At 38.6% G+C, this 18303-nt stretch overlaps 1 non-coding gene across 1 annotated transcript; it reads left to right on the top strand.

Moving 5' to 3' along the window:
- The first annotated feature begins 9969 nt into the window (after positions 1-9969).
- Positions 9970-10076, top strand: LOC131224607 (small nucleolar RNA R71). Its single transcript, XR_009161078.1, has one exon. It is a non-coding gene; the product is annotated as a small nucleolar RNA R71 (small nucleolar RNA).
- The last annotated feature ends 8227 nt before the right edge of the window (positions 10077-18303 follow it).

Genomic DNA, 18303 nt, shown 5'->3' with positions numbered 1-18303 from the left:
AACCCAAAAAAAGAAAAAAAAAACTATTGTGGTCAATAATGATTAATTGTTATAATACAGTAATTAATTTACAAGGAATTTGGCTAGTGAGCCATAACATTATACAGAAAAAATGATCCCGTACTATAGACCTGGTTACAAATAAATTTAAGATATTAAATAACATTTTACAACTCAAGGTTGTAAGTGGAGAGAAAGTCAAGACCTTTTTTTATAAGCTTCACCAACCATAAAATCATTTTCATTGTTAGGTCTTTCATTATTTTATGCTTTTCTCTTCTTTGAGAATGAAGCCTAGCAAAAAAATTTGATTAGGCGTGGCCTGAACAATTCAAAATCCAGGCTGAAGCTGGTCCTAGGCCCAACCAGGGCCGTGATAGTTATGTATGGTCACATTAATGTATGCTCTTTTCAGGCGCTCGTGGCAATGATTTGAGCAATCCATGTCCTTCATTTCAACATGAGTGCCATGTATTCCCTCCCATATGTCTAATGTTAACATATTTTACATTAACAAGTTTGGGAGTTGCTCCTATTGTTGGGATGATGGCCATTACTACTGACCACAAGGTCATTTCAAAATCCAATTTGTGGTGACCCATTGGATTTTTGGCAATCATCTAACCAATGATCTTTGGGCCACATCCCATCTTCAATGGGACTTGCAATTTGGATGGTGTTGACTGGTGTAGATATATCTAAGCCACATTCTAAGGTGATAAGTTGCCACGATTTACAATGGGACCTTGTGCAAAAGGCACCTTAATCTCGAGGCTGGGGAACAAAAAGCTTTATTGGCCCACCATGAAGTTTTGGTGACATACATTACATACATCATTTGCATTGGCTCATGGTAGGACGTGACCTATAACCAACGGATTGCTCACATTGGCCCTAGGGACACCCACCTTTGAGACCCACAACTCCAGTGAACCCAAGAAGGCTTCAATGGTAGTGATCCCATCCCCACTTTTTTGCTATGGTATGGCCCACTGAGAGTTTTGAACCAGGTTGGTATTCGAGACTAACTCCCAATATGAGCTCAAGCAAATAATGGATGGAGTGGATGTCACACACTCATATCATAGAGGGCATAAAGCCTTTTGTTGCACCGGCTCCTTATTGGTTGTCGGAGAAAATTAGTGTTCAGTTTGTAAAGTTGCTTCAGCACAATAAGATACAGATTTTGTACCCTCTGGGGGCACCAGGGGGCCACCATAAATCTATACATCATGGTGGCTCCTCAGAGCACTGCCTAGGCAAGCTTGGTTCAGCACAGGCCAAGCTAGTACCCAATCTAGGACTAAACCCTGACTAAAGAGGAATTAATGGGATGGCATGCTACCGTAAAAAATAAGCCCCTGCGGAGTCTGTTTGAAAGTTGACCATGAGCTCGAATAAAAGGGAATTCCTTGCATGTTTGAAGGTTGACCATGGGCTCAAATAGAAGGGGATTCCTCGAAAACCCTGCTAGGGCCATGGGGCCCACCATAGCGTGTATGTGTTTGATATCAACAATGTTCATCCTTTTTGCTAGTTTAATTTCAGGCACAAGCTCAAAAAATGAGTTAGATCCAAAGCTCAAGTAGACCACACCCTGAGAAATAATGAGGACAGTGACAACTACCTTGAAAACTTTCTAAGGCCCACTGTAGTATTTATTTGCCATCCAACTTGGGGTCAAACAACCTTGCATGAAGGGAAAATATGATTGTCTTGCAAAATAGATGGACGGCAAGGATTAAAAAAACATTAGTCAATGTGAGTCGTCAATCCTAGTTAATCACATACGATAGGTAATGTTCACTCCCCAAGTATAGGGTTGTGATGTAGTAATAAACTCGGTAAGACCGAGGTTGAATCCCAAGGGACTGATACTTGTATGTTACGAAGCTAACTAGAACTAGAACTAGAATGAGATGAAATCTAAATCCGATATAAAGTAATGAATAATGGTGAGAGATTAATCTAAAACTTTAAGGAATTCAGAATTAAGAAACTAGGGATTCAGAGGATCCACTTGTAGAGATCAGTGAGATCTTATGCCCGCTTCAAAATCAACTGGACTTCCTTTGATATAGTTTTCAAGAGATGAACGGTATATGAATTAGAATGGATTCTATCACCAAACCATGCCCAGGAGACAAAGTAAACAACAGAATTAAACTAAATACTAACCAACCAACCAACAATGTATGAAGATTAGGAAGGGTACTGTCATCCGACCATGCCCATGGAACAATGATGAACAACAGGGCTTCCTGACTTCATAAACATGAAAAGGAAAAACAAATACTCAAAGCCATCGCAGATCTATTGTAATTTCAGCCACAACAAACCAGTAAAAACTAAAAGTATTCCCTTAACTGAACCGTAATCAAAGTAGTTCAACAAATTAAATCAAAGGCATAAAAATAGAGTCTCCCATCTCACTACAAGCTTCACCTCTTAGCCCTAGCTAAGAGGTTTAGCCACATATAAACTTGATTAGGCTAAATCTCAAAAACATCATAAAACGTTAAAGAAAAAAACTGACTTATTCTCTTTCTCTCTCTTATAATGCATCCATGTCCAAGCCTAAGCTCCCCTCCTTGAATGCTTCACGCCTGCTTCCGCTTTTCCTCTCACGTTCCCTCTTTTCTTATAGGCAATGCCGGCGGTGGCTGGAGTCGAGCACCGACTTCTCTTTCGCAGTCAGTTTGTAACGGAGCCGAACTCCCTGTTTACGCAGTGGAAACAAAAACAACGCCTTATGCATCTGTGATGATTGGTGGGCCTAGGATTGATGTCAGACGAGAAATCCGACCGACCATTAGTTTCCCCTCGAAAAACCAGTGGAACCTGATTGGTTTTGGATTAGATTCGTGGTGAACCACGAATTAGTTCAATTCACCGTTAGTCTTCCGATTGGACGGTCGAAATCCAATTAAAGTTATCTTCTGTAATTCCACCACCTAGGTGAGGGAGGTAGGGCCCGTGGGCTCCTGAAGGACGGTCCTGATTAGCCTAATGGGCCCTGATGGTGGCCCACAAAGATTAACCGCAACTCCCTGTTGCGAAACAGAGTCACCGCCATTCGACTCTGTGAATCACGTTAGCATGTTTCTTGAAGTCAAGTGGAAAATCCACTCCGTCCATTGTTTTCAGGACGAAAAACCGTCTGGAATTGCTCGGTTTTCGATCCAAACTGTGGTGTCTCATGAGATTGTAGCCCAGCCGTCCATCCTGCGTTTAAACAGAGATCTACGCATATGTTTATGCATGGGACCAGACGGATAGCTAGGAGTTGGTCTTGGCCGTATCCTGAGACCGGTGAACGGTCGGATCATCGAGCCATATGATGAGTGGGGCCCACTAGTGAAAAACAGATGGACAGCGTAAAGACGCTGTCCGTTCTTTCGCAGAGGAGAGAAGAAGACGGGTCAGCGTGCGCTGACCCGTTTCTGGTTTTCGGTGCACGGCGTGTGCGAGTGTGCTATGCACACGCACACCCTCCAGGTAGGGTCCATCGTGATGTTTATGAGAAATCCTCTCCATTCATCTATTTTTTACAGTTTATGGGCTGATCTGTCAGTTGGGGCACTTCCATAGTGATCCGAGGGCTAAAATTTGACATGTATGGTTAATTTATGTCCCCAATCCCATGTATAAATTTTCACGCCAATCGGATGGCGAGAACCCTGTGATCTTGCATTCTGCGCCAGTTTCGGGCCTCTTTGACGTGAACGGCTTTATTTCCTCGGATCCCTGGTGTGTAATTCCACCGATCTTGGTCCCCTGGAGTCCGTCCCTTGCTCTGGTGACTTCCGGGTGTCAAAGCCTATGCTTTTAGTGCTATTTTTCAGTCCACGCTCCTGATTACATCCTACAATAATAACACAATTAAAATATGATGTTAAGCACTATCATGTCCGTAAAATCCGGTAATAACTGGGGTCTAATATGTAATATTTGACCCTCAACACAACCTCCAACCAGCATTTTGTTAGTCCTAAGCAAAGTATGCGAAAAATAGGTTGAGAATCACATGACAATTTATATGAAATCGAGTGATTTTTGAAAAACAAATCAAATACTAGAATTTTAAGATTCATGAATGTTAGGCATTATTCTCTCCTAGACTCAAGCACACGGTAACTTCATAATTAAGTTCAAAATATTAATCTGTCAATTAGAGCAATTCTAAATATTGAATTCCATGGATGTATAGTCTAATCTCGACTTATCAACATTAAGATTCACCTATCTATTTAAGGATATCATTGTTAACAAATAAGAGAATTCACGATAATCCAAACTTGTCTCACACATTATCTTTTTTTTTTTTTTGATTCTTTTATTAAAAGTAACGCCAATCAGGGGAATCAAATCCTCACCTATAGGGAGCAAACCTATGGTAAAGACTTCACACCCACTCTTTATCAAATATCATCCATGGGGAATCGAATCCTCACCTATAGGGAGCAAACCTATGGTAAAGACTGTTCGCCCAATTCATTCAATTTCTCAGGTTAGTTCCTTTCAAGCTTAGTGATCACCAAATTAATCCTTCAATATCGAATGAAACCTTAATGTGTAAGCGAGATGTGACATGTAAAATTATGATCCAATCAATGTTTAAAACTTCTAATCATGGATTAAGAGTTCTAACTTAATTGTGAAATCTAACAAATAGTTGAATCCAAGAGTTATAAATTCTAACATCACTTATCTTGTAATTCTAAATCCAAGATGGCCGTCAACCTCTCTTCAAATTCATACAAATTCTAGAAAAATTTAAAAATTTTCACAATTTCGGCTCAAGACTGATTAGGTCACTTAATCTCCCACCCCCAACCTAAAATCTACATTGTCCTCAATGTAAAAGATATGAGTATGCAATGCACTTGGGACAACGAAAAGTGAATATGAAGTGATGGGAAGATAGTACCTGGATGATGAATTGAGAGACACTTTCCAAGAGATCGCAGCATGGGCGTCAGTCAGCACGAAAGAGAAGGCAACACAAAAATAAAAAATAAAATCCTACATATATCACTTTCATAGGTGCTCTCGATTGCATTTAGCGTATGCAACAAGCCTTTAAACCCTTAGGTTGCCCCTAGTGGACGAGTTGTAGTCTCCTGAGGGTTTGCAATAATGTTACCCACAAACATTGAACTAACTAATGATAAAAACAAAATGAAATGAAGAGCTGGGTTGCCTCCCAGGAGCGGTAAGTTTACCGTCTTCAGCTAGACAAATAAAGCAACTACCCTAGTCCTATGAAAGCGATAAACTTACCTATACCTCCATCAGACTATGAGATCAATCCTGGTAAACAGGAGCAGTCAGGGGCATGGACATGTCCTCTGAATCAAATTTCGCGACAAATGGTTTCAATCGATGTCCATTGACTTTAAACTCCTTACCATTGTCGGGATCTCTTATTTCAATGGCCCCATGAGGAAAAACAGAAACAACAATGTAAGGGCCGGTCCAACAAGATCGAAGTTTACCCGAAAAGAGATGTAATCGAGAATTGTACAAAAGGACCTTCTGACCAGGTGTGAATGATTTTCGCAAAATGTGTTGGTCATGAAATGCTTTCATCTTGTCCTTGTAAATTCTCGAATTATCGTACGCATCATTCCGGATTTCCTCAAGTTCATTCAATTGAAGTTTGCGTAGCAAGCTAGCGTTGTCCAGATTGAAATTAAGATTTTTGATCACCCAGTATGCTTTATGTTCCAGCTCCACAGGCAAGTGACAAGCTTTCCCATAGACAAGTCTAAAGGGAGACATTCCAATAGGGGTTTTAAAGGCAGTACGGTATGCCCATAAGGCATCGGTCAATCGAATTGACCAATCCTTACGATCAGGGTTAACCGTTTTCTCCAAAATGTGTTTAATTTCCCTATTAGAAATCTCAGCTTGCCCACTTGTCTGTGGGTGGTACGGGGTGCTCACCTTATGAGAGATACCATATTTCTTCATTAAGCTCTCAAATGGTTTATTACAAAAGTGTGAGCCCCCATCACTAATGATGGCTCGAGGCGTTCCGAATCGAGAAAGGATGTTTTCTTTTAGGAATTTAATGACCGTGCGATGGTCATTAGTTCGACACGGAATCGCTTCGACCCATTTAGTGACATAATCCACGGCGAGCAAAATATACAGATTTCCAAACGATTGGGGGAATGGTCCCATGAAATCGATGCCCCAGCAATCAAATGCTTCAATGATAAGGATGAGATTCAAAGGCATCATATTTCGACGGGATAATGCTCCCAATTTCTGACAACGCTCACAAGCTTTGCAAAACTCATGAGTGTCCCTAAACATAGTGGGCCAGTAAAAGCCACACTGCAGAATCTTGGCCATGGTCTTTTTAGCAGAAAAGTGACCACCACAGGCCTGTGAGTGACAGAAGGAGATGACGCTCTGATGCTCATCGTCTGGTACACATCTCCTTAGGATTTGGTCTGGACAATATTTAAATAAATAAGGATCATCTCAGAAAAAGTTGCGCACCTCGGTGAAGAATTTCTTCTTATCTTTGCAGTCCAATGTGGGTGTGAAACCCGTAGCAAGATAATTAGTAATATCAGTGAACCAAGGTGAATGGGAGACTCTAAACAGTTGTTCATCAGGGAACATGTCGTTGATATGAGTCGTCTCAAGGGAATCAAAGGTATTAAGGCGAGAAAGGTGATCGGCCACAACGTTTTCTACTCCCTTTTTATCTTTAATTTCCAAATCAAATTCTTGGAGTAGAAGGATCCATCGTATCAGGCGGGGCTTAGAATCATTCTTAGAAAGAAGATACTTCAGTGCCGCATGATCTGTATAGATAATGATCTTGGATCCGATCAGGTAGGAACTAAATTTATCCAAAGCGAACACTACAGCTAAGAGTTCCTTTTCCGTAGTTGAGTAGTTCACTTGGGCCGGATTTAAAGTCCTACTCGCGTAATGAATGACGTAGGGTCTCTTATCTTTTCTCTGGCCTAGAACCGCTCTAAGAGCGTGATCAGAAGCATCGCACATAAGCTTAAAAGGAAGGCTCCAGTCGGGTGGCTGCATGATAGGTGCAGTGGTTAACGTGCCCTTAAGCTTGGTGAAAGCTTCCTAGCATTGCTCAGTCCACTCGTACGGAGCATCCTTTTGAAGAAGATTACATAAAAGACGAGAGAGGAGACTAAAGTCCTTTATGAATCGCCTGTAAAATCCTTCGTGTCCTAAGAAGGATCGCACGTCTCTGATGTTCTTGGGTGAAGGTAGGTTAGAGATAAGATCGATTTTTGCCTTATCTACCTCGATTCCCTTGGACGAGATGATATGCCCAAGGACAATTCCCTTCTGAACCATGAAATGACACTTCTCCCAATTAAGTACCAAGTTCTTTTCTTCACATCTTTTCAGCACACATTTAAGACTTTTTAAGCACTTGCTGAAAGATGGACCGTAAACGGAGAAATTGTCCATGAAGACCTCTAGATATTGCCCTACCATATCAGAAAAGATACTCATACATCGTCGAAAGGTGGCAGGGGCATTACATAGTCCGAATGGCATCCTTCGTAGGCAAAGGTGCCGTAGGGACATTAAATGTGGTCTTTTCCTGGTCTTCGGGGCTATCTCTATCTGGTTGTAGCCCGAATACCCGTCAAGGAAATAGTAATAGGAATGACCACTAACCTTTCCAGGATCCGATCAATGAATGGTAAAGGAAAGTGGTCTTTCCTCGTGACGGTATTCAACTTCCTGTAGTCAATGCGCATTCTCCAACCAGTAATGACTCTAGTTGGCACGAGTTCATTATTAGCATTGGCTACGATGGTGATCCGGACTTCTTAGGGACCACTTGAGTTGGACTCACCCATTGACTATCAGATATAGGGTATATGATACCCACGTCCAATAGTTTAAGAACCTCGACCTTAACCACTTCCTTCATGTTTGGATTTAGTCTACGTTGTGGTTGCCGAACGGTTTTTGCATTATCCTTAAGATATATGCGGTGAGTACAAATCGAGGGATCGATTCCCTTGAGGTCCGCTATCGTCCATCCCAGGGCTCCTTTATGCTCAATGAGAGTAGATATGAGCATACTCTCCTGTTCTTTCTCCAGGTGGGCAGAGATCATCACCGGGTATGTCTCATCTTGACCTAAATAGCCATATTTTAAATCAAAGGGCAAAGGTTTTAGGTCAAGCTTTGTCGGCTTGAGGTTAGACAGTAGAGGCACTACATCAGTTTGTGGCAATTCTTCAAATTGTGGCCTCCACTGGTTAACTTCAAGTACCGATGCAGTATCAAGCAAGGCGCACGTCTCTCTAATCATGTCATCATCAAAATCATGGGAGTGGGCCGGGCATGTCTCCAGAGGGTCAGAAGGATAATGTTACAGGTGTCGTATCTTCCTCGAAAGAGTCAATCATGTTAATGTCGTGGAAATCGTCATCATCCTCTGAGTTGCTGCCGTTTTTGAAAAAGATGTTTGACTCCAATGTCATATTCTCAAAGGACATGCTCATGACACCATTCCTGCAATTGATAATTGCATTTGAAGTGGCAAGGAATGGGTAACTAAGAATTATGGGAATCTGAGTGCTCATGTTATTGATGGGTTCGGTATCGAGGATGATAAAATCTATAGGGTAGTAGAATCTGTTAACCTGGACCAACACATCCTCAATTATCCCTCTTGGTACACGAACAGAACGATCAGCAAGTTGTAATGTGGCTAGGGTGGGTTTTAATTCACCCAAATCTAATTGTTTGTATACTAAGTAAGGAATCAGATTTACGCTCGCTCCTAAGTCAAGAGTGCATGATCAATGCGGTAATTCTCAATTACACATGATATGGTTGGGCTACCGGGATCCTTGAATTTCTGCGACACGTCTTGCTTCAGGATGACACTCACTTTCTCACAAGAAGATTTTCTTTTGAATACTTTTCCGTCTTTTGGTCGTGCATAAGTCTTTCGAAATTTGGCATATAAAGGAATCTGCTTTCACGACATCAAGTAGAGGAATGTTGACTTTCACTTGTTTCAACACCTCAAGAATATCCCGAGAGTTAGAAAGACGTTTTGGTGCAACCAACCATTGGGGGAACGGAGCAATTGGCTTCTCTAGAAGTTTCGGTTCTATTTTTGTGGGGCATCACTAGATCCATCATTGTTGTCCTCTTGGTTCTTGAGGCTTTTCGGGCCTAACCGAAGAGTTTTATCAATGATTCTTCCACTCCTAAGAGTGGTGATGGATTTAGCGTGCCCCATCCGATTTGAAGAGCTGGGATCATTAATCTCGTTCTGCGGTTTAGGATTGGGGAGATGTTGTGCAGAAGCATCCCCTTTTCTATAACCGTCATACGAGAATCTATCTTTTGCATAAAATCAGTAATTCCCCTTGAACCAGCTCTTGTATGGAATTTTGAACCGGTTCCTCTTGAGGTTTCACTTGATTTGGATTTTGATTGAAGAAACCTTGAGGGGTAGCCGTTTGTCCATTCCTCCAACTAAAGTTTGGATGATTTTTCCAACCAGGATTGTACGTATTGGAGTTAGGTCCAGTAAAAGGTCTTTGATAGTTGTTTACGGCATTGGCTTGTTCATTCAACACTCCTCGAAAGGCTGGTATTGTGCAATCACAGATGCCGCAAACAATTTCATTGACCTTATCCTTCTTTCCTTCCATGGCCTCAAATTTTCTTATGAGATTATTCACTTTATACTTGAGATCATCTTCTTCTTTCAGGAGATACATTCCGCCTTTCTCCTTAGATTGAGTTGGTCTAGACGTGGTGTTTGATTTTGGGTAATAGTCCCAAGATTGTGTTTTTTCAGCCAGACTGTCGAGGTAGTCCCATACCTCGTCGACATCTTTATTAATGAACTCTCCATTACACATTGTCTCGACCATTTGGCGCATGGAAGATGTCAGTCCATCGTAGAAAAAATTTGTAATGCGCCACGTTTCAAATCCGTGTTGTGGGCATGAACTGACCAAATCTTTGAACCTTTCCCAACATTGGAAGAATGTTTCATCTTCCTTTTGGGCAAAGTTCATGATTACTTTTCTGAGGGTAATCGTTTTATGATGTGGGAAGAATTTTTTTATGAATTCCCTCTGCATGTCGTTCCATGTGCCAATGGATCTAGGACGCAGTGAATGTAACCACGTCTTAGCCTTCTCTTTTAAGGAAAAAGGAAAGAGTTTCAGCCTGATTGTATCCTTAGATACATTAGGAAAATATAATGTAGCTATAATCTCATCGAACTCTTTCAAATGTAAATATGGACTTTCTGATTCAAGTCCATGGAATTTGGGAAGGAGTTGGATAACTCCTGGCTTGATGTCCATTTGTCCTGTGTTTTCAGGAAAAATCATGCATGAGGGCGTACTCACTCCCGCCGGTTGTAGATAATCTCGTAAAGTACGAGGCGGGGGTGCCTGATGCACCTCATTCTCATCTTGGGTATCCTCCACCCTGGGTGGAAGTAGAGGAGGTTGGTCTTCAGCCATAACTTCAATTAACTCAGGGGATTTCGAGTGGTGTCTAGTCCTGCGATGGATAGTCAACCCCTCAACCAATCCTCCTTCAGTCAAGAGACGTCGAGTGTTGTCACGGGCCCACTTGGGCATGAAACACTCGTAGCCCTCAATCAAATTCGAAACCTAATCCTAAGAAAGGAAAAGAAAATCTAGAAAGAAAGAGAGAGTTGGAAAGAAATTACCAAATTGAAGTCCCTAAGTTAAAGACCTGCAAAAGAAAACAAACAAGTCAGTTTCTAAAGAGAAGGTCTAGAATTAGAAAATCCTTAAAAAGAAAGATAGAAGTAAAATAGTTTCAAAAAGAAGAAGGTCCTAAACTAGAAAGTAAATTACTAAAAGAGAACTGAAAAATAGAAAGTAGAGAAAGAACTTACCGAATTAGAAATTTCTATCTTAAAGGCCTACAAAATAGGAAAGTTAGTTTTTAAACAAAAAGTCTACAAGTAGAAAATTTCTAAAAATAAAATAAGAAACAAAGTTAGAGTCTAAAAGAGTTTAGAATTAGAAACTTGCTAAAAAAGAATCCTAATCTAGAAATAGCAAGGAGGAAATTAAGAAAGAATTTACCAACCTACAAAACAAAAGAGTTGGGTTAGTTTCCAAAAAGGGAAAACTATCAAAAAAATAGAAAATAGAAAATTCTATAATTAAAAGAGAACTAGAATTAGAAAACTTCTAAAACTCAAACCCTAATTCTAAAAATAGAAAGAGTAGAGGATTTGGAAAAGAATTACCAAATTAGAAGTTAATGTCAAGGTCCTACAAAACAGGAAACAGATTAGTTTCTAGAAATCAGAAAAACTAAACCTAAAGTTAGAAAAATCCTAATCTTAAACTAATCCTAAAACTAGTTGATTTCAGAAAACGTAGCCGTCAATCCCCGGCAACGGCGCCAAAAACTTGTTCACTCCCCAAGTATAGGGTTGTGATGTAGTAATAAACTCGGTGAGACCGAGGTCGAATCCCAAGGGACTGAAACCTGTACGTAATCTGAAACTAACTAGAACTAGAACTAGAATGAGATGAAATCTAAATCCGATATAAAGTAATGAATAATGGTGAGAGATTAATCTAAAACTTTAAGGAATTCAGAGGAAGGAAACTAGGGATTCAGAGGATCCATCTAGTTGAAGGGTGTATCCACGAAAATCAACTGAACTTCCTTTGATATAGTTTTAAAAAAATGAAAGGTATATGAATTAGAATGGATTCCATCACCAAACCATGCCCAGGAGACAAAACAAACAACAGAATTAAACTAATTACCAATCAATCAACAATGCATGAAGGTTAGGAAGGGTACCATCATCCAACCATGCCCATAGAACAATGATGAACAACAAGGCTTCTTGACTTCATAAACATGAACAGGAGAAAAAAATACTCAAAGCCGTCGCAGGTCTATTGTAATTTCAGTCACAACAAACCATTAAAAACTAAAAGTATTCTCTTAACTGAATCGTAATCAAAGTAGTTCAACAAATTAAATCAAAGGCATAAAAATAGAGTCTCCCATCTCACTACAAGCTTCACCTCTTAGCCCTAGCTAAGAGGTTTAGCCACACATAAACCTGATTAGGCTAAATCTCAAAAACATCATAAAACAGTAAAGAACAAAAAAAACTAACTTATTCTCTCTCTCTCTCTCTCTCTCTCTCTCTCTCTCTCTCTCTTGTAATGCATCCACGTCCAAGCCTAAGCTCCCCTCCTTGAATGCTTCACGTCTGCCCCATCCCCTCTCACGTTCCCTCTTTTCTTATAGGTAATGTAGGCCCTAGAGAGGTGTGCTGCCGTTCGTCATTCAGTTGGAGTTGGTTTCGTACCTGAGTTTACGCAGCAGAAAGGCAAAGCCTTATGCATCTGTGATGATTGGTGGGCCTAGGATTGATGTCAAACGAGAAATCCGACCCGTCCATTAGTTTCCCCTCGAAAAAACAGTGGAACCTGATTGGTTTTAGATCAGATTCGTGGTGAACCATGAATTAGTTCAATTCACCGTCAGTCTTCCGATTGGACGGTCGAAATCCAATTAAAGTTATCTTCTGCAATTCCCCCACCTAGGCGAGGGAGGTAGGGCCCGTGGGCTCCTGAAGGACGGTCCTAATTAGCCTGATGGGCCCTGATAGTGGCCCACAAAGATCAAACGCAACTCCCTGTTGCGAAACAAAGTCACCGCCATTCGACTCTGTGAATCCCGTTGGCAATTTCTTGAAGTCAAGTGGAAAATCCACTTCGTCCATTGTTTTCAGGACGAAAAACCGTCTGAAATTGCTCGGTTTTCGATCCAAAATGTGGTGTCTCATGAGATTGTAGCCCAGCCGTCCATCCTGCGTTTAAACAGAGATCTACGCATATGTTCGTACATGGGACCAGACGGACACCTAGGGGTTGGTCTTGGCCGTATCCTGAGACAGGTGAACGGTTCGGATCATCGAGCCATATGATGAGTGGGGCCCACTAGTGAAAAACGGACGGATAGCATAAAGACGTTATCTGTTCTTTCGCAGAGGAGAGAGAAAGACGGGTCAGCATGCGCTGACTCGTTTCCGATTTTCGGTGAACGGTGTGTGCGAGTGTGCTATGCACACGCACACCCTCCAGGTAGGGTCCATCGTGACGTTTATGAGAAATCCACTCCGTCCATCTATTTTTTCACAATATTTAAACGGTTGGGACCAAAAATGGAGCATATCCATACATCAAGTGGGCCCCAAATCAAGATTTTAGGGCTGATCTGTCCGTTGGGACACTTCCACAGGGATTGAACAGATGAAATTCGACGTGTATGGTTAATTTATGGTCCTCAGGCCATGTATGAAGTTTCGAGCCAATCGGATAGTGAGAACCCTGTGATCTTGCATTCTGCGCCAGTTTCGGGCCTCTTTGACGTAAACGACTTTATTTCCTCGGATCCCTGGTGTGTATTTGCCATCCAACTTGGGGTCAAACAACCTTGCATGAAGGGAAAATATGATTGTCTTGCAAAATAGATGGACGGCAAGGATTAAAAAAACATTAGTCAATGTGAGCCCCACAATGCTTGCCACCAACTTCTCAGGGTACATTGAGGTCTTGGTATTGATTCCCTAGTGGGGGTGGCTAACAATGGAGTGTGTACTGCTAACCCAAAAAAAAAAAAATATTCTTAGGGCACACTTTAGTGTTTATTTGTCATCTAATCTATTGATAAGGTTATACAAGCGCATCATAAAGGGAAAAAATAAATATAAGCATGATCCAAAACTTTTTTAGGGTACACCACTATTTCCCATTATATGGTTCACATGATAATAAAATATGCTTCATTTTTGTTATAGTATCTGAGATGATTTGGAAAACAGATGGACAACGTCGATACAGATTACATACTTCAAGGAGGTCACCACGGTAAGGGCGGCACCATCTTGGGTGAGGCCCGGTGTGAGACCCGACCCGAGTTCGCTTGTGTGTGTGTGTGAGTATGCATTTCGTTCATTTTGGTCCCGCGGTCCTACCGGTCAAATTTCGGTGACCCGCGACCTTTGGATATTATTTTATGGTATTAGCTCAAAAATAAGTTAGATCTAAACCCCAAGTAGACAACATTATAGGAAACAATGTTGATTGAACGCCAACCATTAAAAACTTCTTAAAAACTACAAAAGTTTTGGATCAAGCTGATATTTGGTTTTTCCCTTCATCCAAGTCTATATGACCTAATCAACTATGTGGATTTCAAATAAACATTACAGTAAGCCCTAAAAGGTTTTTAATGATTAACATTCAATCATTGTTGTTTTCTTGTGGTGAGGCCCACTTGAGATTGAGATCTGCCTCATTTTTAGATCAAACCTTAAAATGATATGGAAAAATAGATGGACAGCATGGATAAAACAGATACATCATGGTGGAGCCATAGAGCACCGACCACTAACCACCTGGCTAGTGGCAGCGTGACTGGCCAAACCATGTCGACTTTTGGCATAAGCTCCATCCTTTATAGAGGCCTGCAAATTGAATGATCTGGATTGCGCTGGACATGATGTTTTCGTCTCTGACAAGTGGGAGAATGGTTCAGCAATCAACACCATTGTTGTGTTAGGTCCAAAACTGTCCAGGGAAGAATGTCCGAAAAAAAACAAAAACCATCCCAACAACCAGCACCAAGACCTTTTCAGTTGCATTATGGACTTTGAAGAAACTGATCAAGCACAGCCAGCGATACGTTAACTTGTCGCACCAGGTCTTTCAGTTCAACATGCCACCTGCGTGGGAGATCCGTATAATGAACGCAGTATTCCCACCACAGAGATCACTTTGGACAAAAAAATGGGGAGCTGATGGCTAGTGACCCCAGACACAAAGATATAGGCTATGTGGGGCCCACAGAGATGTCTATGATAAATCCACTCTGTCCATATGTTTTAAAATAGCATAACAGGACAATACTCTAACAGGGTGTTTCGATCATAAGCTACTTTAGATAACTTACTTATGTCCCCTCACATCCACCGTCCATCATTTGGGGCCAACTTTTATGTGAATCGTTCATTGTGTGAGCTCACCTTTAATGGTATAGTTCATTAGGTAGGCCCCACCTTTGATGTTAGTCATCCATCATGTAGGGCCCACCATCAATGATATTGTCCATCATGTGGGGCCCATCTTCTATATCCATTGCCCATCATGTGGAGCCACCTCCAATGTGGGACATCCATCATGCTAGACCTGCCATAGATATGAGCCACTTATCATTAGGCCAATCTTTGATGTGGATCGTCCATCATGTGGGGCGCACCTTGACATGGATAATCCATCATGTGGGGCCCACCATTATTAATTGCCCATCATGTGGGGCCCACCTTTGATGTGGGTTGCCCATCATGTGGGTCTCACCTTTAATATGGGATGCCAATTATGCGGGGCTCACCTTGAATGTGTGTCATTCATCATTAGGGATGGACCTTTGATGTGGATCACCTATCATGTGGGGATTCCTCGATATGAGTCATCATCGTGTGGGGCCCACTAGATCATCTAAGCATTCATTGGATGATTTTCCAATATCATAAACTTAAAAAGGGGTTTATGGCCACAGAGAGCATATTTCTTTAAATAATTTTTTAAGTTGCTGTGTCACCAATAAACATAAGGAAATAAGTTACTTTTGAAAGTTGAAAATCAATAATAAAAAATAAAAAAACTAAAAAAAATAAATTAATTTTTTAAAATGTTGTATAATCCTTGTTTTAGTTTTTCATTTATTTATAATTCATTGATTTTATTTTTTAAGCTCATTTATTTGCAAAATAGCCTATTTTAACGTATTTATAATATATTGGTTTTTTCTGGAAGTAAGGTTGAAGTTGTTTTTTCTTATTAAAGTTAGGATAATAGACTTTTTTATTTATATATATTTTTCTTCTAGGATTCTGGTATTTTTATTTCTAATGGTATAATTTATTAAAATTTTGTTTGAATTTTTTCTTTCTAAAATAATTTTGTTTTAATCCTCTTCTTCCATCAAAAGGAGCTACAGTTTTTTTATATTCGAATTGTTCACAGAAATTTTCTAACTCATGTTTAGTTAGTTTTTTTAAAAAAAATATATTTTAGCTTTAAGTCTAATATTCGTGCATAAGGCTAGTCCTTCATTTGTAATAAAAGTTATTAAGTCTCCATATGTTACCACATAATAAGGTATGTTACCATTATAAAGTTGTCTTGATTTTTATCGAATTGTTTCTGCAAATAATTTTGGTAATCCCACAATAAAACGTTCTTTCTAATAGGATATATTACAATATTGTCGTATCATAATTTGACTAATAAATGTATCTTTATACTATCGAAAATCGTATAATTTTATGCATCGAAGATTATTTAATATTTCACTAGTTATTTGTCTAATATTATTTGAATCTCCTACAAAATGTTTAATAATTGTATATAAGAGGGTTTAACTACATCTTGAATGGATTGTCATTGATATAAGATGGGTTGTCCAATTGTTTCTAATTTAATAGTAGATAATAAATATTCTCTATCTTGTAATGACATATAGTTATCTCACCAACTTTTAAGTTGGCTGGTAAAACCTGAGACTAATAATTGAGCAGCGGTAAAATCATCGATGTCTCTATTTCATTTGTAAATGATAGCTACCGTAGTCATTTCATGAACTAAGTTAATAATATTTCATTTGTAAACGGTAGCTACTGTAATCATTTCATGAACTAAGTTAATAATATTATACTCGGATATACCATCAATGTTCCACTCGTATATGGATCCACTAGAATAATCACTTTAAATTACCTGGTTATGTTATTCAAATTATAGATTAATTAGAGTGGGTCTAGATAATAATTTATAGTTGCAGGGAAAAGAGTGGTATATTTAATTTCATTACATTCTATATCAGAGTAAGTTCTTTCTAAAGGGGATATATGTTTATTGGTATTGTTGATTGATTTGGGAATAGATATATTAGTTTTTTTTTTTTTTTAAATTTCTTATAACATTTATTATGTTGAATCTTTAAGAGTAAATTGTATGGTTTTAGAAAATTCATGTGGTTTAAATATAGATGATTAATTATTAATGTAATATGAAAATTATATAGTAGTAGAGTCTGATAAAGTATTGTATAATTTTTCATTAAGTGTTTTATTTTATTTATAACATTTTCTATTCTATTTGTTTGGTCTCATATTGTTTGCAAGTATTGATTGAAATAATTATTTTGGTCTATTATAGTTTTTATTATTTTCATTATGGTAAAGTTAATTGGATTGATTAATTCACTGTTTTGTATATTTCTAAAAGGTGTAGCTTGAATTTCAGTATTTTTTATATTTAATTGAATTACATCTTAAAATGAATGTGTGGAAGTGGTAATTTTATTTTCGGTTGTCTTTGATTCCTGACTTGTTTTTGTTTTTACATTTACCTGTTTGGACTTTAATTGTGTAGAATAGAAGTTATTACACCAATTATTAAACCATTGAAAAAATGGATTATTTTCTTTATATTATCTACAATATTTAAAATGTAATTTTTCCTAATTTTGTTTATATTGTTGTGGGAATATTCTATAAATATATATATATATATATATTTATTTATTATAGTCTTGATTATACTCATAACTTATAAATTGTTTATTTATAATAAAAAAAATTTCTATTACAAATATTCGTGGATCTATTTGTGATTGTGTTGGTGATAAATTATTTTTATCTTCCTTTTGTGTTATGTAAAATGGTTAAGTAATGTTAGATTGTGTTATAGTCCCTTATATTTTATGTCCTTTTATAATATTAGTTCTTATTTCATTATCTAATTGTCTACTCTTTGTTATGATTTCTGGTTAAATTTGTAGTGTTTCTATTATAAAAAATGATGATCATATACCACTGTCAATATTTTTTATGTTTAATGTAACATGTCTATTAGAGTTAAATCGAATTTCTACTAATTCATTTGAATGTTTGATTAATTGTTCTAAATTTTCATTTTCGACTTGTTGGAAATATTATAATTATATTAAATTTCAACTCTGTGGTAATTGAATTTGATTATATATTATTGCTTTTGGGACTATCGTATTAGATTTATTCATATCTGTTTGTAATAATATAGTCTGACTTTTATGACTTCCTTTAATAACTCTTGGTACTATACTGATATTCATAATTTTATAATGAATTCGATATACTAATACTAATAGTAGACTGCCATCCATTAATTGATATCCGCTTGTTTTAATATTAAGTGT

The sequence above is a fragment of the Magnolia sinica genome, chromosome 13, assembly GCF_029962835.1.
Source record: "Magnolia sinica isolate HGM2019 chromosome 13, MsV1, whole genome shotgun sequence".
NCBI lineage: Eukaryota > Viridiplantae > Streptophyta > Magnoliopsida > Magnoliales > Magnoliaceae > Magnolia > Magnolia sinica.
The sequence above is the reverse complement of the archived record's forward strand: the minus strand, read 5'-3'. Positions and strand labels throughout refer to the sequence as shown.